Raw genomic sequence first — 23,529 nt, 5'->3', positions numbered from 1 at the left:
ATTACAAGGAAGGTAATTTTCCTGCATTTTGCCCATTTCCTAGTGAAGTGGGCAGGATAGGAGACTCCATGACGCGATTTGTGATGAACTGCATCATTTTGGTACTGCCCTCTGCGACTAAATGGCTTTTTCAGCCTTTTCCGTCCTCACATTTCCCCCATCCCCTGGGATTTCACGGAGGGGGAAGTATACATTAAATGGAACAGGAAATGCTTTTTCTCTGTCACACCAGATTCCAATGTCAAAACCCTGCATGCAACACTCCTCACGTTAATGTTACACCGAGATGGATCATCATTTGAGAACTACTATTTTTCCAGGTTGAAAAAAACTTTAGTGTTTTAAACAGCCAGTCTAACAGTGCTATAAGCTGGGGTAACAACTGTCAAAATGATTCCTACATATCAGAATTCACTTCACTTACAAACAGTGCAGGCAGCCATATTGTTGCCTGAACAACATTGTGCCGCATTCATGAGAATGTGGCATAAAGTCGTCAATAGCCCACGTCTTAAGGCGGTAGCCTCCTAACGGCAGACAGACAATGGCATTCCCACTCTTCCGAGTCATTGTCATCCTGGGTATACAGATAAGGTGCCAGGAACAGTTTTATTCGGTTCCTGGCTCCACCATCGCAGCACATTACTTCAAAGTGAAAGCTACACGCTGCTTCTTCGTTTTGAGGACGAACTGTTGTAATGTGATGTCATATGGACTTTTCTCACGAAAGGGCACTTCCAGGATAGGGCAGGAGAGACCGCTATCTCAGCATCAGCTCTTATGTCCCATCAGCCCTTGCAGCCTGGGGCTGATGAGTTACATGAATTAATCCAAAATATCATAGCATCACAAAATGAACATTTCTGTGTCAACGTTACTTGAATCATTGGCATCATAAGTACGACTGGCAAATCCATTTGCACAATGCCCTAAAAGCTGATTGATGCTGTATCCCACAGGGTGTTCAGTATGGTAATGGAGTAGAGATGATGCCACTATTCTGATTTACTGAACTTATAAAGCTGAAATTGCTCTGGGCCCTGTCTCGGTTCCCACCCTATAACTGGTCTGTTTCAGCACCATCCCGTGGAGATGTTGAAATCAGAGGGCAGATCATTAAAACCTGGCTTTGACTCTGAATTCTGATTGAGTGACTGGCTCCCCTGTGACTGTAGCATATTGATTACTTTTGTCTTTTAATTCGTATGCCAAGCGATGCAATCAATGTGATTTCCCCTGTGAATCAGAGTGTTAAGGGATTCAAACTTTCTAACGAATTGTGATTTCTTCAGGACAAAGGAACACTTTGGAAAATCCGTTTTTAAGGCCACCAAACAGGAAAAAGTCTTTGTTTCCTTTGTTTGAGAGGCAATATTAGCACAAGATGAGTGTGACACTAAGGGAAGACATGTTAGCACTACAAATAAGTTGTATTGTACAGCGCAGCGATGTGTAAACTACTTACATATAGCTGAATTGTGCAGGTATCAGCACCATATATAGAAAGTGTACAATATTATTATTCACATATAGAACATGTGGCTCTTTGATCTATGAAATGTGGCTCCTGGCTGGGAGCACCAACGATGTATAGTCCATGCGCTGACATGGGTAGATTGGAAAACATTCAACTTGACTGCCTGAGAGCAGCCGCGTCTTGTGACTTCCTCTGAACAATACAGGGAGGTCATAGCGTCACAGACAATCCAATCAGGAAAGGAGGAGGACAGAGTGCAGTGTGCTCCTCCTCCTTCCTCTGCGCGGGCAAGTAAGGGATATGATAGCATGTGAAGAAGCTGATGGGCATGTAAGGAGATGTGATGGCACTTGGAGAGATATGATGGATTGTGTGTAGGTCTGTGGAGAGATTTAATTGGTATGTATGGAGTATGTGGGAAGGTCTGATGGCATGTATGGGGAATTTGGGTAGATCTGACGGCATGTGGGAATATCTGATGGGCATTTCAGGGGCATGCGGGTAGAGATGATGGTATGTGGGGAGAGCCAAATGGCATGTAAAGAGGTCAGAGGGGCCCGTTCATTGGTCTGAGGGATTGTGGCTGCAGTAGCAATATGAGTTACTGTGAAGAGGCTATTAGTAGACCGTTTAACCCTTCTCCGCTGGACACAGCAGCGAGGTAAGAGCTGTGCTGTTTTAATGATCATTCTGAACATTTTGGCACTGTTGGATATGTTCTTTTTTGCTCAGCAAGATATTGCAAATTAGGTTATATTTTCAATGTGTGCATGTACAGTATATGCACACATCTACTATATAAAAGCCTAGTGGCGTGTGTCTGTGTGTGAAAAAAAACCAAGCTGCAGCGCCACCTGCTGGGCAGAGTTATACACTGACCTACTAAATTCTTAGTGTGTGGGAGAAAAAAACTCAGAAAGGGCTGAAATTTGGTATACTTTTTAATTTGTTAATTTAATTTGTTAATTGTTAAAAGTGTTTATAAAGATTTTAAAAATATATATATATTTCTTGAAGGAGAAGTGACAGTTGGGAGTGGTTGGTGGTTGCCGGGGGTGACAGAGAGGAGTGTGATACTCAGGACCGCTGAGAGAGATCCCTGTGTCTGTGTCTGGATAGACATCTGGATAGATGTGGCGATAAAGATGAAGGATGTGGTGATGGAGAAAAATGATGAGGTGGTGACATGTGGACAAAACCACGTTAAAAAAGGGCGCTTGCGTCGGGAAGTAACGCTCTTCCCCTGAGGAGGCCTGGCCTAGCCCCAAATGCATTACAAGAACCTTTTTAACACCTTAAGTAGCTTGATTTGACTAGAATGCATGAGTATCATGCACGGGTTAACTTGTATATTATAGGTAACGTTGGCTCTTTGCAGTACCTATAGATATTTTTTGGCTCTTGGTTTCTGACTGGTTGGCCTCCCCCGATTTAGGTCCTTTATGGGCCATAGGTGGCCCAACAAGCTTTCACGTGTGGCCCCGAGTGCCTTCTAGGTTTATGCCCTAGATCTGACCGCTATTGAATAAATCAGAGCTGATGACCCAGGTGAAGCTCCCCATTTCATGAAGTACGTGATGGGAGCAGCAGTTTCTGCAGCATTTTTTTGAGCAAGGTGATATTAAGTAGATATAATAATGTCTAGCTTGCACTAGGTAAGTAATAGTCTGTGGCTGATTGGTTAACAGTTAGTGCAGTAAATTTAGTGAACCTTTGACCAATGTTAGTAAATAACCCCCACTTTGATTGCCAGATCAATAGATAGATATGTACACAATGGAAATTCTGGACAAATATTGTTTTTAGCAGCAGGTCAATTTATAGATAGCCTAAGTGCAGGCAATTTCCTTCTTTAATCATTACAATTTTCCTTGCAACTAATAACAAAGCATTAAAAAAAAAATGGTGCCAGCGTTCATTTTATCCGGGAAGCTCGCCTGTGACCAGCAACGACTGGCTTGCTTGTTGACCAATGTAAGTGTATAAAATCAGGGACTGACGAGGGAAACTCCAGCATCTGCTCACTGCAGCCTATGACAGAGAGAAAACAGATATACTGTATATATTTGACAGTGCAGTCAACACTGGCTTTTTTTGTCGTTATTATATATTGTATTTCTTAAATTATTGCTATTGAAAAATACGTGACTCTAATACACTGAATTAATAATTACATCTTATACAAGAGCAGATAGAAATAACCAAACAGTGAACAATGAAAACTCTGGCCAAAAGTTTCATATAGTGGTATAAAAAGTCTCCCTTCAGAAAGTGGTAGACAGAGAAGGCTCAGTGCTCCGAGATCAGAAGAGGCTTTGAAATGTTGCCCTACCCTCCACAGTCTAAATTTAACTAGAACAAATAGGAATGTTCAACCTGCACTATGTACTTAGCAGATACAAAGCCAGATTCAGCCCTTATGCATGGTTAAATAAAACCAAGCCTGTAATTAGAGGCTACCACTATAAGTGTACTTACAAATTATAATAAAATAGTCTCAAATTAGAAAGAATACATGTTTTCTGAAAAACCCCAAATATCAAGTTAGAGGTTCTGTATTCAGCAAGATGACTATGGGTAAACGGCAGTGGTACGTCTGCTTCTAATATTATCATTTTAAACGCGGATCTCTAATATTAAGAGTTAATTAACGTTATTACTGGGGGATAAATGTGATAGGATGGTTCTTGTTCAGTCCATGTACTTTTACACTATTTGTGTGATTTTTACTGTGCACTACATATTAGTTATTTTAGCTATCCTTCCAATTCCCCTGTGTGCTGTCCTATGTAAGTGGTAACAGGCTGTTGTTACCGTGATGCTGAAAGTATGAGGCTGTATTTTTCCATGTGAAAGGCTTTATGGTAACCATGGGCCCGATTCAAGTCTGAATGTACGTCAGTGTGTACAGCTTATCTTGCGTGTCTCTGCACTGCGTATGCCCACAAATGGATGTTACGCCAATAAGCACAATTACAGGTAATTCATATACACACGCAGCTGACACTCACCAGCACTTATGACTTGAGAGGAGCAATGGGGAAGGGGTTAACCAATGTAGGCCATTTACAGAACACACATTCCAACGCAGATATGGCTAAATCAAACGCTGTAGTTATCAAAGAACGCTTGTTTGCGGCTGTATCTTTTACACATGCTGCAGGGTGGGTGTACATGCCAGATGACAGTTTTTTTAATTTATTTAGTATATTGTTAGCAGCTTTTATTTGATTTTATGATCAAATGAAAGTTATGTGCATTCTGATATGAAATTATTGTACATACGCTTGTGCGTCTTCGTATTTCTGTTAGGTGTGTCTGGGTACAGAGGGTCACTAAATACAGCGCACTGTGGGCAAGCCCCCATTAAATTACCATATATGTATATAACAAGCAGTGAGACAAACCTGTAGCATAGTGGATTTTAGGGGGAAGACGGGGAAAAGGATTTCTGGAATTTTTGTAACCCACAAATTTATTTTCCAAAGCATTAACAGCACCATTTGTGACCAATAGGGGACAATACATGACTAAACCATGTGTCCAGTGTTTGTTTGGTTTTATTAGACCCTTGCGGAAATATATAATATTATAGGGCAAGATGATTATGCAGTTTAATCATGCAATGTGTTTTTGTGGTATATTTACCAAACTGCGGTTTTGGTAAAGTAGAGATGTTGCCTATAGCAACCAATCAGATTCTAGCTGTCATTCTGTAGAATGTACTAAATAAATAACTAGAATCTGATTGGTCGTAAGAGGCAGCATCTCCACTTTTTCAAACCCTTTGGGCTAGATTTACTAAGCTGCGGGTTTGAAAAAGTGGGGATGTTGCCTATAGCAACCAATCAGATTCTAGCTTTTATTTATTTAGTACCTTCTACAAAATGACAGCTAGAATCTGATTGGTTGCTATAGGCAACATCCCCACTTTTTCAAACCCGCAGCTTAGTAAATCTAGCCCCTTGTCTCTTATGAACCTTTTCATATGGTAAGCCTGCGCTTAACCATTGGATAGATGGATGGACAGACAGAGACATGGTCACAACAAGAATTCATACTTTCATTCTGGCTTTGTAGTAAAACCAGAAAATCAGCAGTATCCTTTACAGTCATGTGCAGGGGGGGGGGGGGGGGGGGGGGGGAGTAATATGTGAGGCTATTCAACATCCTAAATCATATTTTATGAAATAAGATAGTGACCTGCCATCTTGTAAGCAGGGGGTACTGCTTACGAGATAAAGAGATTATATGTTACATAAATGGTGCTTACCTAACTGTAAGTAAGCAGGACACTTACTTGCAAAGCAACCATTATCCACACGTAAACCAGTATTTTGCTTTAATTTGGCACTAGATCCGTATGTGCTCTGGCAGGGAGTCTCAAAAGGCCTCCTTCTCGAATAGATTAACAAAAAATCCTCCCTCCATCCCGGAGCTATATATTTTCCAGAAATCCCTGCTGGCAGGCACCAGAGAAACATCATTAGCAAACTTGGAATCTGTCCTGTAGAAGAGCTCCCCTCTCACAGAGCGTTCACTGTCCACTTCAACACTAGCTTCACTAACCATGAGCGAAAAACATTCCAGCCAGAATAAAAAAAAACACAGACCTTAGCTGGTACATCTCACACAAGCTAAGTCTTGTGAGTTGTATTCCCAAACACACACGTATCTTACCAGCTTTTAAAATATATTGCAATATTATATGTAGAATCTCTATATTTCAGTCTGCTGTTAATCAACCAATACTCACATGGGTACGGTATCAGGCCACTATCTATATAAATGTCTACAAGTAAAAGCAGAAAACACATTGGGGAATAGGGGGGTTTGAAAGCTGCCCACACACACATTACAATCCAATCATTTTTTTCCATATAATTGTTAAAGAATCAATATGATTGTAGGTGACAATCTATGCATTACAATCATATATAGATTGCCCATCAATAATCCAATTCCTTTCAGTGGAACAGTTTTATCCAAATGGATCAGACTGTATCTACTCAAAGGTTGGAGTTTTGTAATTGTGTAATTAAAGTTTAATGGACCTACAACTCTCAGACCAGGGGCGAACGGAGGATTGTCCTCGGGGGGACCCCAAAAAAAAAACACCCCCCGCGAGAGCTGTTGCGCATGCGCAGCAGCTTCGTTTCTTCAGCGCTGTCCTATACAGCAGCCGCGGCGCTGTCTAAGAAGCGTCCGCGGCGGTGCTGTATACACTACAGCACCGCCGCGGACGCTTCTTTGACAGCGCTGCGGCTGCTGCATAGGACAGTGCAGCTATAGCGGCCACTTAGTTAGCGCAGGGGGGGGTTCTGGAGACTCAGAAACCCCCCCTGCGTGCGCCACTGCAGACAATGTCCTTCTGCTCTGTTAGTCCATAATTGTTTTTGTTCTCTTTTCACTTAGATTCGATAATAATGTGTGTGTCTCAATAGTATACTGATGTATTTGTACAGTAATGCAATTGTTCATATGGAAGCGACAAAATGAACGTGTGCCGTGCAATAGATCTTGTATGACCAGCCAAAATCTGTTTTTTTTTCTCACCCTATTGCAGAGTAACTCAGGTTCTTGTTCTATTTATTTCCAGGTTGAGGTATTTTACAACTAGCCCCAAGTGAATGAAGCTGTGGATCCCGCATTGTTGCTGTTGACGTGGTTATCTCACGGAACGATGGACTGAACCAGGAACATTTCTTCCAATTATCTAAACCCAGCAAACATACTACTCCCCTTATCTCGAGGAAGGAGGGAAGAGACGTGCATAGCCTTAGAATTGTACGCAAAGTGCTGCAAATACAAACTACACACTCAGCAAAGATCACAAATGCATTTCTGATAAGAACAGTTATTGGCGTAACAGTGGCTATGGTGTATTTAACCCTTTTATAGCAAGTGTCCTGGAATAACGAGCATTGAGTCACCAATATTGCAGTGAGTGTTTTAAAAGTAGTATTTACATTTGTATAAGCCGATTGTTCCCTAGAGTATCTGTCCCTAATAGAGTGACAAAAACCATCAATAAATCTGTAATGTGAACATCACACTTACAGACGTCTTGTGCATATGACAAACGAGTAAAAAGAGCCACCACCCCAGTTCTTTTTTTGCAAAATATGTTTACTGAAAGGTCAATTGGGGCATATGATAACATATTATGCTTATATAAATGATATTCATACAGGCTAAGCATATGTCACATGATAATACGGCAGAAAGCAAATAGCATATATCGGCTATAGCAGACCAATCTTATGATAAGTATTAAGTGGTACAGTGGGGAGGAGGAGAGGCGGGAGGAAAATGGGAGGGAGAGCTGAATGGATTGCAAGTGTAACGCCCCCTAGTGGGGTTTTAGTAAATCCTGCACTCCAGTTAATACAGGACAGGTCACCTAAAGGGCAAGATAGGTGTTTGTGAAAAGTGACATAAAGTGGTTTATATGGCGATAACCCAGCCGTCTGCTAAAGACTGAGGGAGTAGAAGAAGGTGCTGTCAGTAAAGGGGGAGAGAGACGCCCAGGAAGAGCCAGGTATAGGGGACAGGGCCAGCAGAGCTGATGTGAAAGCTGGGGACCTTGGACACTGGAGTGAGTGTTCCAGGGTCCCCCGGCATTGCCCAAGAGCAGGTAATTGTGGCTGCTGCCTAGTGACAATCACTACTGTCCCTTAAGCAAGAGTGGGGGAGCCCATAAGGGGAGGTACCCCAAAAAGAGAAAAGCAGATTGTTGCATGCAGTAGTGTGGCTGCATATACAGAGGGAAGGAGTCCCAAATCCCAGTGAGGGGAGATGTCCCCCTCTCTCTTGGGGTTCTCTTTTAGTGATATGGGGTTATTTTGCATGGAAGAGACCCTGGAGTGAGGGTTGCTGCAAGAGGCATGGTAGCTGAAGTGTCAGAGCCAGGGTCTGAGAGTACACAGAGAGAAGTGTCAGAGCCCAAAGGAGAAATCATCCCCGCAGAGGAGGGGTGAGCTGCAGTTGAGAGTTACACAGCGAGTGTCAGAACTGCATTGAGGAGAAGCTGCCTGCCGGTTAGCATCCATGTGAATGCCCATGCAGAGAAGAGTGAACTGTAGGGAAGTATGGAGCACTGAAGTGTACAGTAGGAGACATGTGAACTATGTTATAGAACATTTAGATTACATTAAGAACTGTGCAGGAGGAGTAAGGAGATATATTTGCAACCATATTCATATTGCTCATTAAGAACTGAGCAGGAGGAGTAAAGAGCTGAGCTGGATGAAGAGGATTGTAAATAAAGAGTTCAGTTTGTCATAGAGATGGTCTGGCACCCAAATTATTGTGACTTTTATTGCACTGCATCACAAAGTGACATCACCTGTGTCCAACTACTTACAAAGAAACAACTGCATGTGCAGGGACCCCCTGATCATTTACACCCATGCCCATCAGCTAGCTTGAGAAGGAGGTACCCTTTGCACCCTACACTACACACAGTGACAGAGGGTTACACAAATATGAGAGGAGGTAATAATCAAGATGGACACTAAATATGGCTGAACTCGATTATGTAGGGATCTATAGGTGTTACAATGACAATGGTTACCTCAAATTGTAGGGTGGGGCCCAGAATGCCCAGGTTTGATATATGTGCCAGAGTCTGTTGAGGCCTAACGGAGCGGGGAATGAGGGTGAGGGGGATGGTGTTTCAGTCACATGCTAGATGGCAGGTGGCAGTCACAATTATGTATCTTGTAAATTTGCTTTGATGCCGGGTGGATGAGGGGATAGGAAGAGAGAGTAAAAAAGTTCTTGACAACTGTATAAATCATGGATATGAGATCCCTACAGGAAGCACCATGGTGAGGACCCTGTTGGCCGTGCTGAAAATCAATGAATGAAAGAAATGTATGAGTTGAAGATATTAGTAACAGATGTTTCTGGGAATGGTTAATTTCGCTTACAGATCATGGTGCCAAAGAAAAATACTGGGCACACAGCTACTCCGAGATAGCAGCATGGAGCAAAAGACTTTTCCAGCATCAGAAGAGGAAGAAGGTTCACTTCAGATAAATATTGATGGGCAGTCACCATTGCCAGCACCTAACGGTCATGACATTTCTACAGTGACTGGTTCATCTTTCATATCCCAGCTTCCACTGTCTTGTCTCATTCCAACATGCCAAACTACCGGTAGCTGTACACAAATGCCAGTCGACAATGTCTGCTTTAAAATTGGTGGCTACAAATGCTTTTGGCTTAATGAAGCCACACACACTTTCCGCACCACCAGTTACAATTGTTCTTCCACTATTTTACATATCAAATATTCCCCATACCTCTTATATTGTAAAATCATTTGGGCAGAGCCATCTTTACCTTCTGTTACATGTCATTATATGTTATTTACTTGTAACATGATCACTCAATGTACAGCACTATCTAATATGTTTGTGCTTTAAAGTATAATAATAATAAATCATCATCATCATCACCACATTCAGATCTTGCACCACCCAGGTCCTGAATGTTTGTGTGGCCCATCCAGGAGGGAACATGGTGTTGTCCCAAATTAGTATTATGGGGAAAGACAAGAGTGGGAGAAGTAGTCCCATATTAAGAGTAACAGAGAGAGGATGGGAAGGGTTTTAGTGGTGGAGGATACTGATGTTTTGGGAACCAGAAGAGAACTACGGTGCTCTCTGCTTCAACAGTGATCCAGATTTCCAGAAGCGGGAAGAGGTATTCCATTGGACACATTGGGTAAGCTGTGGTAACATTTTGTGAAGTTAGGGATAACCAGTCCCCCTTCACAGGCAGGGTCTGTAGGGTGATAAGCCTGATTTCAGGAAGCTTATTCACCCTGATGAAAAGTGAAGTGTAATGTTGGAGAAACTTAAAGATGTGGGTGGACTCAAATGGGGAGTATGGAATAGATAAAGCATCATTGGTAGGACGTTCATCTATACAGAGATGTTTCAGCCTATCCAAGACATTTGTTTTTTACATCCATGAGATCAGATTTGATTGTTGCTAGTATAGGCGATAATTTTCTTGACAGAGTTGGTGATAATGCTTAGTGATGAATATTCCTAAATAATGGCTACATATCTTAGTTCTTTCTCGAGCATATAATCTGCTTTGCACAGCAAAGCATTTTTAGTAGTAAATTCAATCAGGAGTAGATCCTTATGCCTTTACTGATAACACCAGAGAAAAAATCTAGGATCCAGTGTGCATCCCAATGACCTGTTTGCTTAGTGGGAACAGCTGGACACAAGACTCCCAACAACAGTAAAAATTGCTGGGTGTTTGTATTGAACTTTAGGCTTGAAAAGCTTTTGTATGGATAATAATTTGTTTCAATAGAAAATAATGGGTATAATTTAAGAACTGGAAAAATGATGGTGCATGGATCATTAGTGGTTGGCACTTCTGCCTCACAGCACTGGGGTCATGATTCCCAACTATGACCTTATCTGTGTGGCGTTTGTATGTTCTCCCCGTGTTTGCGTGGGTTTCCTCCGGGTGCTCAGGTTTCCTCCCACACTCCAAAAACATACTGGTAGGTAAAACTGTCTGTTATTAAATTGACCCCTAGGGGTATATTTACTAAGCTGCGGGTTGGAAAAAAAGTGGAGATGTTGCCTATGGCAACCAATCAGATTCTAGCTATCATTTTGTAGAATGCACTAAATAAATGACAGCTAGAATCTGATTGGTTGCTATAGGCAACATCACCACTTTTTCAAACCCGCAGTTTAGTAAATCTAGCCCCTAGTCTCTCTCAGTCTGTGTGTGTGTGTGTTAGGGAATTTAGACTGTAAGCTCCAATGGGGCAGGGACTGATGTGAGTGAGTTCTCTGTACAGTGCTGCAGAGTTAGTGGCGCTATATAATTAGCTGCTGATAACGATGATGATTTTGCTGGTGAAGCCATTCTATAATACTCCCAAACAATTACTTTGCAATCTTTCTTTACTAGTTGTATAACAGGTAAATAATGAATGCAATGCCTCGTCTTTACAGATCAGTGTTATTATGATTGTATGCACTGTCTCTAAATCATCTACTTTCCTCCAGGAGCTAATGAGGAAATTGGAGGCTTCTGTCTGTTTTAAATCATGCATAATGATTTTTTTAGAAGCTGAGCAAGAGATTAAATGCTGCCTGCAAATGATGTTCGTGACTCCGTTTTCCACGAGCGTTACCGGAATCGTTTTAACAACTTTCTCAAGGTACTGAAGAAAGTGGACAGTGCAGTTGGAATCCATTAATTTATCATCCTCTAGAAATGCCACATGATCAATTACTGGAGAACACACAGGATGCCTTGAAGACAAGAGGAGCCTGGAGATAAATACAATTTCTCATTCTTTTACCACTCTGGGAACATGATATTTTCAAAGCACTTTAATCCCATTACAAAATAGTAACAGATCTTATCTTGTTTCACAATACCACTGGAAAACATTAATACACGATAGGCAGCAGAAAGCGATAATACATTAACCCAGTGAGTGTAATAATAACTCCAAGGTATCCTTGTTCCTCACACGTGCTTACAGGGGATGTCCATGTTCGACCATGTGGACATTTTTACCGTCCGTTTCATATGATTGTAAGAAATTTGTTTGTATCGTGAGCTCCTTAATGTATACTGTACCAGCATCACCTTACACAATAAAAGAGTACTGGATGATGCAACACTCTATATAACACTTACTGCGCACTCAGCACCTATTTAAAGGTTAAGACGATCAGTACTAAGACTTCACCTGTTTGCCGTCTTTATAAAGACCTCACTCCTACCAAAGCTTTCAATGAGCAAAGTTTGGGTTTGCATTTCTCTGTTGGTGCTTCAAAGAGTCTCGTTTTACTTGCATGTTCATCAACTTTAGTTTTGATTCTACCTTCTCAATGGAAAGTTTACAGATTTATCACTAATGAGTATTCCTCTCTGAACTAAGAGGCTTGGCCGGAGGTGGCGTTTCTGGTTGCCACCCCAGTCAAGTGCTTCTCTCCTGATCCGTGACACTCATCTGCAAATCTTGGGGTTCCCACTGTGATGAATCACCCCTACTTGGTGTATCATTCGGTCTGAACCCACCTGTGACAGTAACTTTGATTTTCTGTGGTCACTGTGTGTTGTAATCTATCATTCGATCTGAAGGCCTACCTTGCCAGCACAGCCACTCAACTGCCTGAAGCAGGCTTAAACACTCAGAGCCTCCACTCCAAGGCTTCCGATTTCTTCCACTCAAAGCCCAACCTACACATGCAGTATCCATTTTACAGGAATGGCTCGAGCAGCCATGATAGTGGTATCTGTCACCAATACTAGTGTCTGAAGTCCGACCTACGGTTCACAGATTAAAGCCTAATACTGCAAGCGGCAGAAGTTCCGACCAATCACAACCACATGAGCTTGTCCAACCACCACTGAGAAATACAAGCACTGCCTTCACCACCTATGTAGGCTATTATGGCCCCCCAACTTTGAAGCTATAACCCAAGTGTATGTATATAATATATATATCTTGCTGGTCCCCTCTGGGTCTTTTTAAACCTCCCTCAACTGACAATGTGTCTGATGCTCATGACACAAACACATGACTTTGCTCCTCTAACAAGCCTGACAACTCTCCAGCTCCCTACATCTTTAACAGCCACCGTTCGCCTTCAATATGGGTCCGAGTGCAACTACCTGGTGATGGCCATAAGAAGTAATTCACCTGGGCTGCACATCACTATTGACTGGCATATGTTTCAGTTCGGCTTCACGGTCACAGTATATTTGAAACCTACTGCCATACCGCACCACTATCCCTCACAATGTCACCTCCTGTATTATCTCATAAATCGGGTGGATTAAATCAAGTGGGATATAAGATCTAGAATATACACTGTATGGTTTTTGTCTTGTGATATCTATTATGGTCATACTCATCTTGTTGATTATTGTGCAGAGTATTATACAAAGTCATCTTATTCTGCATATTGTTATATATCTGTACTTATATTAACCAAGCCATAGCCCTGGGTGAAATATTCCCACATATGTTATCTTGTCAAGTACTCCAACACATTTATTGTTCTACTTCCATACTAACATAGTCTTGTCCTTACACCCATGTCTTCCAGAAGCAAGAAGACCACAAAACAAGATCCTTCACAATTCTCTAAAACAAAAGAGCATACAGGCATGTCTGGTCAGAATCTGGGCTACCACCCAAGCCCAGAGCCAGAACCCCATGATAAATTGCTTGTGAATATAAAGCCACTGGCAAATAGTGTGATTCAAAATTAAAAGCCCACGTTTCAGCAGGACTTATGCTAGGTCAAAGTAAACTTCAAGTCTGAGCTCACAACCATAGACAGCCACACAGACTCTTTGGAGGCCATGGATGATGGAATTTTTCATGTCTAAGCTGGGGCGGACCAAGAGATCACAAAACTGAAATCTAAGATGGACTAGGTAAAGGAGAAGTTGGAGAAAGTCGAAAGCAGAGCCTGGTGTAACAATGTGCAGTGTAAGCTCCTGGCTCTACTCCAACAGATCCTCACAGGGGCTTCTAAGGGCGACCTGAAATGCTGCAGAAGGCTCTGAGCAAGCTATAGACCACCACCTCAGACTTACTGGAAGAAGATCCCACAATAATTAAGGAGAAGTACAAGAGAGTGAGCAATCGATTTGCATGTGTGGAAACTGTCAACTGCTCAATAATGTAATATGCTAGGTCAACCAGTTTTACTAGTGAATACGATTTCAGCCTTCGCAATACAGATTATGTAAACCTGAACTGTTTAAAGATCTATCAATTTACTGTGCCTCTACACCCCACTAGGAGAGAACATAGTATTAATTGTTCTTATAATGATTCCTTGAGTTTGCTTCCTCCCAGCTTATATGTGTTCTGCTCATCTTCCATAGAAATATGTTATCATTTGATCTTGCTAATCATGCCTTTTGCCATTAGATATTTTAGATGCTACAAGGTTATGGACCACTCGGGTTCTCCCTTTCCCTACCCCCAAATTTTCTCTCCTTTTTCTTTGGTGTCACCAAATCAGCACATCCACCCTTATTAGGATATTCGAACCAATCTGCAAGCTGTCTTTTTAAGCTCTCTCATCTTCTCCCTATTAACCATGAGTGTTAAAACCAGGGTAGAGAACAATGATCCTGCAAGCCTTTAACAAGGCTAAAGCAGACACTGTCTTGCTTGAAAAGGCCCAATTTTGTAACCAACATCCATTGACAAAAAGGCCTTGGCAAACAACAAGCACATTCTCATTCATAGTAATATCTTGTTCTCTCACATGAAGATAATCTCTGACCCAGAAGGCATATACATACTTCATACAACTGTCCCGATTTTGGCTGGACATCCTGAATCGCAGGCCATGAATTGGGTGGGTGGAATTTTAACCAAATTTGACCATTTGTGGACAGAGATTGGCCTATTTCAGGATTTACAGTGTTGGGAGGTACAGTCAAGTCCATAAATATTGGGACATCGACACAATTCTCATATTTTGGGCTCTCTACACCACCACAATGGATTTGAAATGAAACTAACAAGATGGGCTTTAACTGCAGACTTTCAGCTTTAATTTGAGGGTATTTACATCCAAATCAGGTGAACAGTGTAGGAAGTGCAACGGTTTCTCTATGTGCCTCTCACTTTTTAAGGGACCAAAAGTAATGGGACAAACTAAACAATCCTACATCAAACTTTCACTTTTTAATACTTTGTTGCAAATCCTTTGCAGTCAATTACAGCCTGAAGTCTGGAAGTATAGACATCACCAGACGCTGGGTTTCATCCATGGTGATGCTCTGCCAGGCCTCTACTGCAAATGTCTTCAGTTCCTGCTTGTTCTTGGGGAATTTTTCCTTCAGTTTTGTTTTCATCAAGTGAAATGCATGCTCAATCGGATTCAGGTCAGGTGATTGACTTGGCCATTGCATAACATTCCACTTGTTCGCCTTAAAAAACTCTTTGGTTGCTTTTGCAGTATGATTCGGGTCATTGTCCATCTGCACTGTGAAGCGCCGTCCAATGAGTTCTGAAGCATGTGACTGAATATGAGCAGATAATATTGCCCGAAACACTTCAGAATTCATCCTGCTGCTTTTGTCAGCAGTCATATCATCAATAAATACAAGGGAACTAGTTCCATTGGCAGCCATACATGCCCACGCCATGACACTACCACCACCATGCTTCACTGATGAGGTGGTATGTTTTGGATCATGAGCAGTTCCTTTCCTTCTCCATACTCTTCTCTTCCCATCACTCTGGTACAAGTTGATCTTTGTCTCATCTGTCCATAGGATGTTGTTCCAAAACTGTAATGGATTTTTTAGATGTTGATTGGCAAACTCTGATCTGGTCTTCCCGTTTTTGTGGCTTACAAGTGGTTTACATCTTGTGGTGAACCCTCTATATTCACTCTTGTGAAGTCTTCTCTTGATTGTTGACTTTGACACATATACACCTACCTCCTGGAGAGTGTTCTTGATTTGGCCAACTGTTGTGATGGGGTTTTTCTTCACCAGGGAAAAAAATCTTTTGTCATCCACCTCAGTTGTTTTCCGTGGTCTTCCGGGTCTTTTGGTATTGCTGAGCTCTCCGGTGCGTTCTCTCTTTATAAGAATGTTCCAAACAGCTGATTTGGCCACAGCTAATGTTTTTGCTATCTCTCTGATGGGTTTGTTTTGATTTTCCAGCCTAATGATGGCTTGCTTCACTGATAGTGACAGCTCTTTGGATCTCATATGGAGAGTCGACAACAACAGATTCCAAATGCAAATGTCACACCTAGAATTAACTCCAGATCTTTTACCTGCTTAATTGATGATAAAATAACGAGGGAATAGCCCACAAATGTCCATGAAATAGCTTTTGAGTCGATTGTCCCATTACTTTTGGTCCCTTAAAAAGTGGGAGGCACATATAGAAACCGTTGAAATTCCTACACCGTTCACCTGATTTGGATGTAAATACCCTCAAATTAAAGCTGAAAGTCTGCAGTTAAAGCACATCTTGTTAGTTTCATTTCAAATCCATTGTGGTGGTGTATAGAGCCCAAAATATGAGAATTGTGTCGATGTCCCAATATTTATAGACTTGACTGTATAAATATACACACATACATACATATTTAACATTTGTAGACATGTATATGCATATCACCTTCATTCTGGCCTCATTTGACACATCAAAGTATATTTTCACTACTATTTTGGGCAGGTTGTAGAGGGGCATGTGATCCTGGAGGGGGGGGTAGTGACTAATGTCATCCAAAATTAGATAAAATTCCATTAAAATCCACCCCGCCTGGAGGACAGAAAACTGTTGCTCAAATTACTCAGCCTTTATGACTCATTAAGAGTCAAACACAACTCCCATAAAACATTTCACACACTACTCAGGATCCCATAAGATATACTTGCACATAGATCAACTCTTTGCAGATACCTTTCCCAAAAAAATGGCTGGGATATGGATCACCCCCATCTCATGGTCAGAACATGCAACCACCTCTGTCAACTTAGGTATATATTACACTACCCCTCCCTCCCGTCCCTCCAACACACACCTGGCAATTGGATAAAGCTATACTGCTCAAGAAATCACATGCTGGGGAAGTCAGACAGGCCCTACAAGAGTTTTTATTTTATTTTACAATAACAAATGAGTTTTCCATCGATAGTATGTGTACCAGGAAAAGAAAAGTACACTTGAAGTTCCAAATAAGGTCCCTCATCAGGACCACCAGTTGCAGCCCAATGATAATCCAACAGGCAGCCTTCTAGAGGGATCCAGACCCTCCTGTGCTTCTATTGTCAGAAGGTTCTGGTCCACTTACCAATTGGAGTACAATATAAATATTCCTACGCCCCACTTGTAAAGTATTTCCTGCATTTAATGCTTTGCATCCAATGGTTTTGTGTCCTTAGCTGTGTTATGTATGATATACCACAGTTCTCCCTAACAGTACAGCTTCAATAAAAAGGGCTTTCAATGCATAAAAAAATGAAAAGATAATATTAACAACAATAATAATACTTATAATAAGTAGGTGGATAAGTGGGAGAATGGGGACATTGTTGCATGGAGTACTCATCACTCAGTTTTGCATCATCTAACTATAAAAATAAGTCTGCGTAAAAGCCTAATTGTAATGTATAGCTATTAACACGTACACCTTTCTTGAGAAAGCAGCTATCATATTATGCTCATGCCTCTGTCTGGAACTTTTTACTAATATGACTTTTTCACTATATATTAGTTGTTGGTCTGGACTGAAGCTCCAGAGATACTAATGTGATCATTTAGCACCAATGTGCTGAAAACTGGCAAATGCCCTACAGTTTCTTGATGTCACAGAAAGTGTCCCAGGGACACAGTGAGCATGGTCCTAACAGTACTGGTACTCAGGAATAATTGTACCTGCTCAAAAGCTGGTTAATTTCACGTAGGCATGTAAGAAAGGTGATTTTAGAACACTAAACATATAGTAGTTATATATTCTCCTTTCACATATCTGTTTATGTACAGTTGCTTGTAGGTGCAGGTACTTCAACTCTATACAACTAAAGTCAAGAAAAGTGTCAATACTGAAAATACAGGAGAAATGAAATAAACGTTAAATAGTTTACGTGTCACATGTTTTACAAGGAGGAGCCATTGTACAATGGATGAACTGCTTTTTAAAGGTTGAGGGATAAAAATATCAGTCTAAAAGGATACTTAACCTTTCAATGGGCAGAATTTGCTTTCTTTTAAATAAAGCATGGACAACATTTGACATTTCAGCTATATTTCCTCTGATGCTCAGGTATATCTCCCATAATGATCATGGGTGATGCAAATTAGGAACAGCTGAAACACTGAAGCTTGTTCAACTCTGCATTCAACAATTTGTAAATATACGACCACAAGGAGGAGAGGGGGACCGAGGGGCGGGTGGGGGTGGTAGAGGGGGGGAGAGAGAGAGAGGAGAGTTGGCTTACATCTGGTCAAACAGCAAAAAAGTATTTGTCCTTATTTAACACTACTAAAAATGTGAGTTGAAACGTATACTGATCACAGACACATTTGATATGTGTTTGTTACCAGCGTTGGGAGGTCACTGTAGGCTTTCACAATTTTCTATTGAAAGCACATTAAATAAAAAAAACACTATGAAAATGCAACACACCCAAAAACCCTAGTCACAGAACAGTGGGTACGGTGCCATTGTAAACAATGAGTTCTATTTTCAGACCAGTAAGCATGCCTTGTATGAACCTTAAAAATGGTGAGAAATTAAAGTCCAATGGGTACAAGGCAAAACAGAAAATCTGTTTGACTCAATTATACTTTCGTACTGCTCATTTTTTTAATAGCTAATTCCACTTATATTAAGACCCCACTATATACGTAATAGGACATACATAGTAAAATAAAAAGTAAGTACCAACCTGTAAGGTTTAGTTACACATGCTGACCTTTTCATGTTGCTTCTGTCTAATTCCCGAGAGCGGATTCATCTGTGGTAAAGTCTTCTATTCATGGTGCTGTTGCTTGCCATAAGCAACTATAGACAGCGACAGTTTAAATTGTCTTTATCTACTTTCTTGCAGAGTGATTGGTTGATTGGTACCGTCCCAGTCCTCCAACCAATCACACTGCAAGAGAAACCAGACACAATTTCAAGATTGCCTAGATTTCTCAGAGAAAGTAGGAGCAACATGAACAAATGGGGCAACTTCCCACAGTGATGGATAAAAACCTGTAACTAACAAACAGCTATAAACAGGCAAGTGATTTATTTCACTATGTACATCTCATTAGGTAGATAGTGAGGTCTGAACATTAATACATATGCTGCGACTTCCTCACTACTAAACTCCTCGTTGCTTCCTACCACATCTCTCTTATGGTGTAATATATAGAGATTAATGGTTATACACCATCACCGTCCACGTGCTACTTAAATTTAACATACATGCACCAGTGCTATATATCAATGTAGGTGTCTGTGATTTGTGGAGTATGTAGCTTTATATAACATGTTGAACTATAAATAGAAACACAGACATCAAATGACAGCAGAAAAAAACAGACATTTCCAATCTGTATCCTGGTAATTCGAGTGCTGAATTCTGACAAAGAATATAGTCCTAATGCAAGAAAAACTTCATGTTTCCCACTCATCGTTAATGTTCTGCTTCAGACCTCTGAAATGCTGGGGTGGTACAAACAACAGCCTAACTCCTACATTATACATGGCCTTGTGCATCCAAAATTAACAAACACCTGGGTACCCACATGTCCTTTAAATCAAGACATAAATCAAATCATTTTAGAAATGTGGTGAATTCTTCACATGGATTACTTGGAGATTTGCTTGGAAATTTAACCCCATGTCATCGTGGTGGGTAGTGGTGGTGTATTTCTTCTTTACAACTACCTCTGTAGGACTGTTGTGTTAACCAGCCGCCTGTAGTTCAATCAATCCCACCTTAGGCTCCTGTGGGTGAACAGCAAACAGGTAACAACAAAGAACATGTAGCGCACATAGAGCATGTGTAGCGATGTGCCAGTGTTCAAAGGAATGGGCGCTAGGTCATCTCATTTGAAGAAAATAAATTAAGTAGATCTTTACTTATATCTTACAGTTTGACTTAAAGCTTGTGGTGTTTACTTCTACATATTAATGTAGTTGTACAACTATGATCATCTTATAGCATAGTTGCCTACTCTCCTGGAATGTACGGGAGACTCCCAAATTTTTGGGAGTGCTCCCGGACTCCCAGGAGAGCAGGGCAGCCTCCCGGGTCCAGGTCACCTCGTTGGTGAAGGTGGAGCTAAACAAGTCATCCTAGCCCGCCTTCACCCACTGATAGGCTGAAATGGCCAAAAGCGTGGCCGAGGGCATGGCCTAATGGCACAATTTGCATGGCCACGCCCCAATGATAGAGCCACCTCCCAGACAGCTGGCTGCAAAGGTTGGTAAGTATGCCTTATAGCTCATCACTTGCTGAGGTCATGATTCTCAAGGTCATGATTCTCAATTTCTGCACTGCTAGTATATTAGTGGTCAGTACAACTACTGCAGATCTATTACTGTGCAATACTACTAATGGTAGCTTATTACTGGGCATTATTCTGCTACAGACATATTACTAGTCCCTACAATTACTGCTGACATATTAATGGACAGTATAACTACTGCTGAAATATTATTGGACATTACTGTCTTTCTGGCACGTTACTGAATACTACAGCCACTTCTAATACATTTTTGGGCATTATTTAATAGTGATGGTTTACTAATGGGCATTACTGTACTGCTGACATATTATTGGGCAAAGCAACTACTGCTGATATATTACTGGACCTTTCTGAGATGCTGTCATACTAATGGACAGTACAACCAATGCTTTTAAATTAATGGACATTACTGCTACTACAATGGTGTTAGTAATGGTCATTATAATATTATTGGTATATTACTATGCACTATTAACAATGCAGATATATTATTTATCATTATTAGAAATGGTAGCTCATTAAGGGACGACACTTGGGCATGGTAACATGTGCGTGTGAAAAAGTTAATCAACAGAAAAAACACATGATCTGTCTAAAAATGACTCTAACCCACCAAAAATATATCTTACACTCACCATTAACCAAGTACTGCAACCGCAAAGATTTAGTTCAACAGCTGACACTCTTAGGAAGTGTTACGTTACTGCCTGACTTATTCAAAAAAGCAAACATAACCGAATTTAATCAGAGTTACTATAAACCAAACAATTTCCTGCATAAATGTAGAGTTAGAAAACCTAGTCCTGACATTTACATTCTTTAAAAACACAGAAGAGAGAAAGTTATTAAATGGGATTTAAAACGACAAAATGTCACAATGCTTATTGAATAAAAATATATATATCAAATTGACATACAAAAATCTAAGAGCAAATCAGTTTCTTAAAACACAGAAATAGAATAACTACACTCACGATCTTTTTTACGCAATCTACCGCCTGGTCGCAGGCTAGAAGGTGGCCAATTTTTCAAAAGCTGATCCCCAACAACTGATAACACTTTATAAAATCATTTCCCTACTTTTAAACATTTTTACTTGCAAAAAAACCCTACCTTAGTAACATCACTAAAGAGGTGTTCTGGTTGTTACAGCTAGCGGCTACTGACATAAGCTCCAGAACAGGTGACAGAAAACATTGCCTATAGCAGTCACCTTTCCCGTAGAGCTTGTTGCGCTCACAGGTACTTGGATGCCCCCAGGTCTTAACACTTAGCGTAGTGGAAGCTTATCTGCAATACCAAAGCAGGTAGGTAGGAGGCGGTAGCCAACATAGGAGCGAATGGTCAGAAGCAGGCCGGGGTCAAGGGACTGTAACAGGAAGAGTAGTCAGGGACAAGCCAAAATGTCAGGGCTGGCAGCAAGCGAGAATATCCAAACAACAAAGCCAAAGGTCATGGCAGAGTGCAGGCAGGGTCCAGAAAGAAGCCAGGAGTTACAACAGGAGTCAATCAGAAATTCGGCACAGTATCCACAGGAACACAGAGCAGGTCAACAAATGCACAGCACCAACGGAGGCTAAGCCCTCCCTGCCTTAAATACAAGAAGTGGCCAATCAAGAGTTAGGGCCTTGATGCACACTAATTGGCACCCCAGTAGGTGATTAATTAAACATATTTGCGCACGCGCCCAGCTGCCACAGATAATGCAATGCAACATTGATTGGAAAAGCGTCTCGGCCGTTGTCCTGGTGACAGCCAGGACGGAGCTCCCAGAAGTGACGTCACGGCTATTGCCATGACAGCTGGGACACAGGAGGAAGAGGCTTGCAACACTGGTATGCTAATCTGTAATAGAACCAATTAATTGCCCTATGTGCAAGAACAGTTCTAGTAATGGATTTTAAAATATCATAACTCTCTTCTGGAACATAGCAGAAAAATGGCATTAATTCCACTAAACTGGGAAGCTTTAGACTCTGGTATTCCAAACTATACTGTGGATTGTAGATACTAGATTTCTGGTTTGCCAGATAGAGCAGAGAAGCTGGAGAATCTGGTTTTCCACATTATAGTGTGGTTTTCCAGACTGACATGCCAAGTAGTAGTGATAAGATGCAGGCACAGGTAGCATGGAACTTCAGGTAAGCTGGGAAGCTTGAAAGCTGGATATCAGGTGGTAGTGATAGTCTGCAGATTCAGGCAGCACAGGTGTCCAGGTTAACCAGGAGGCATGATGCACTGGGGCACTCATCGGAGAATCAGGCAAAAGGAGGGTCAGGGAAGTCAGGAGACAGAAGCCAGAAGGTCTACAATGATACCAGGGAGAAAGCAGGAGCAAAGTCAAAATAAAGCTGGGTATGGGCCATAAAATGAGGTGCAAAACAAAGAGACAAGAAGGAGTCAATACCAGAAAGTCAGTCAGGAACAGAATACAGAAGCTACCCCGAGGAATCAGTAGCACCAAAGACAACTGATGAACTGGCCTAGGTTGCAGGGAAAGGCAGTCTCTTAAAAGCCAACCACAGGTGATTAGGATCCAGATGTTAACTCTTAACACAAAGACAAAGAAATAACAGGGTAGACGCTACTGCAAATGGAGACAGATCGCGACAGTCCTAAAGGCTCAAAATGACAGTATTTCAGACCCTCTGCACTTCAATGGAAATCCTCAATAAATTGTATGTTGTATATTAATACAATAACGTGTATTCTTGTTCATCTTTGTTTAAAAAAACAATTTAAAAAATTTAATGTGCAGTCCTTTGGAGGATTTAAGAGGCCCACAAAATCTATCATGATACCTACAACTGATATATGTAGCAGATCCCACATTATGCCAGACCCTTAACATATTTTAAAATATATGTGCCTTTATTACCTGCTATAATACTCCATAAATACTGTGCCCATTAATATTCCTTTAAGGCTCTGCTACATCTGTCAGCGCTGTGCTTGTTTCTTGAAGCATTCATTTCTGAGCACCTTTAAATTTCTCTGTTTCACTCAAATTTCCATACTTACACAAGGAGTG

General features: G+C 41.2%; 2 protein-coding genes across 4 annotated transcripts in view; one reads left to right on the top strand and one right to left on the bottom strand.

The window, feature by feature from the left end:
- LOC142104326 (cytochrome P450 2J4-like) overlaps positions 1-16,516 on the top strand; it is a 258,403-nt gene extending 241,887 nt beyond the window's left edge. The window contains exon 10 of the transcript XR_012679557.1: positions 16,404-16,516. The gene's annotated coding sequence lies outside the window, so the exon portion shown is untranslated. The remainder of the gene's footprint in view (positions 1-16,403) is intronic.
- The window catches only part of LOC142104325 (uncharacterized), a 190,069-nt gene that overhangs the window by 143,402 nt on the left and 23,138 nt on the right, over positions 1-23,529 (bottom strand). The gene's annotated exons all lie outside the window — the stretch shown is intronic.

This window comes from Mixophyes fleayi, chromosome 10 (assembly GCF_038048845.1).
Source record: "Mixophyes fleayi isolate aMixFle1 chromosome 10, aMixFle1.hap1, whole genome shotgun sequence".
Taxonomy (NCBI): Eukaryota; Metazoa; Chordata; class Amphibia; order Anura; family Limnodynastidae; genus Mixophyes; species Mixophyes fleayi.
The sequence above is the reverse complement of the archived record's forward strand: the minus strand, read 5'-3'. Positions and strand labels throughout refer to the sequence as shown.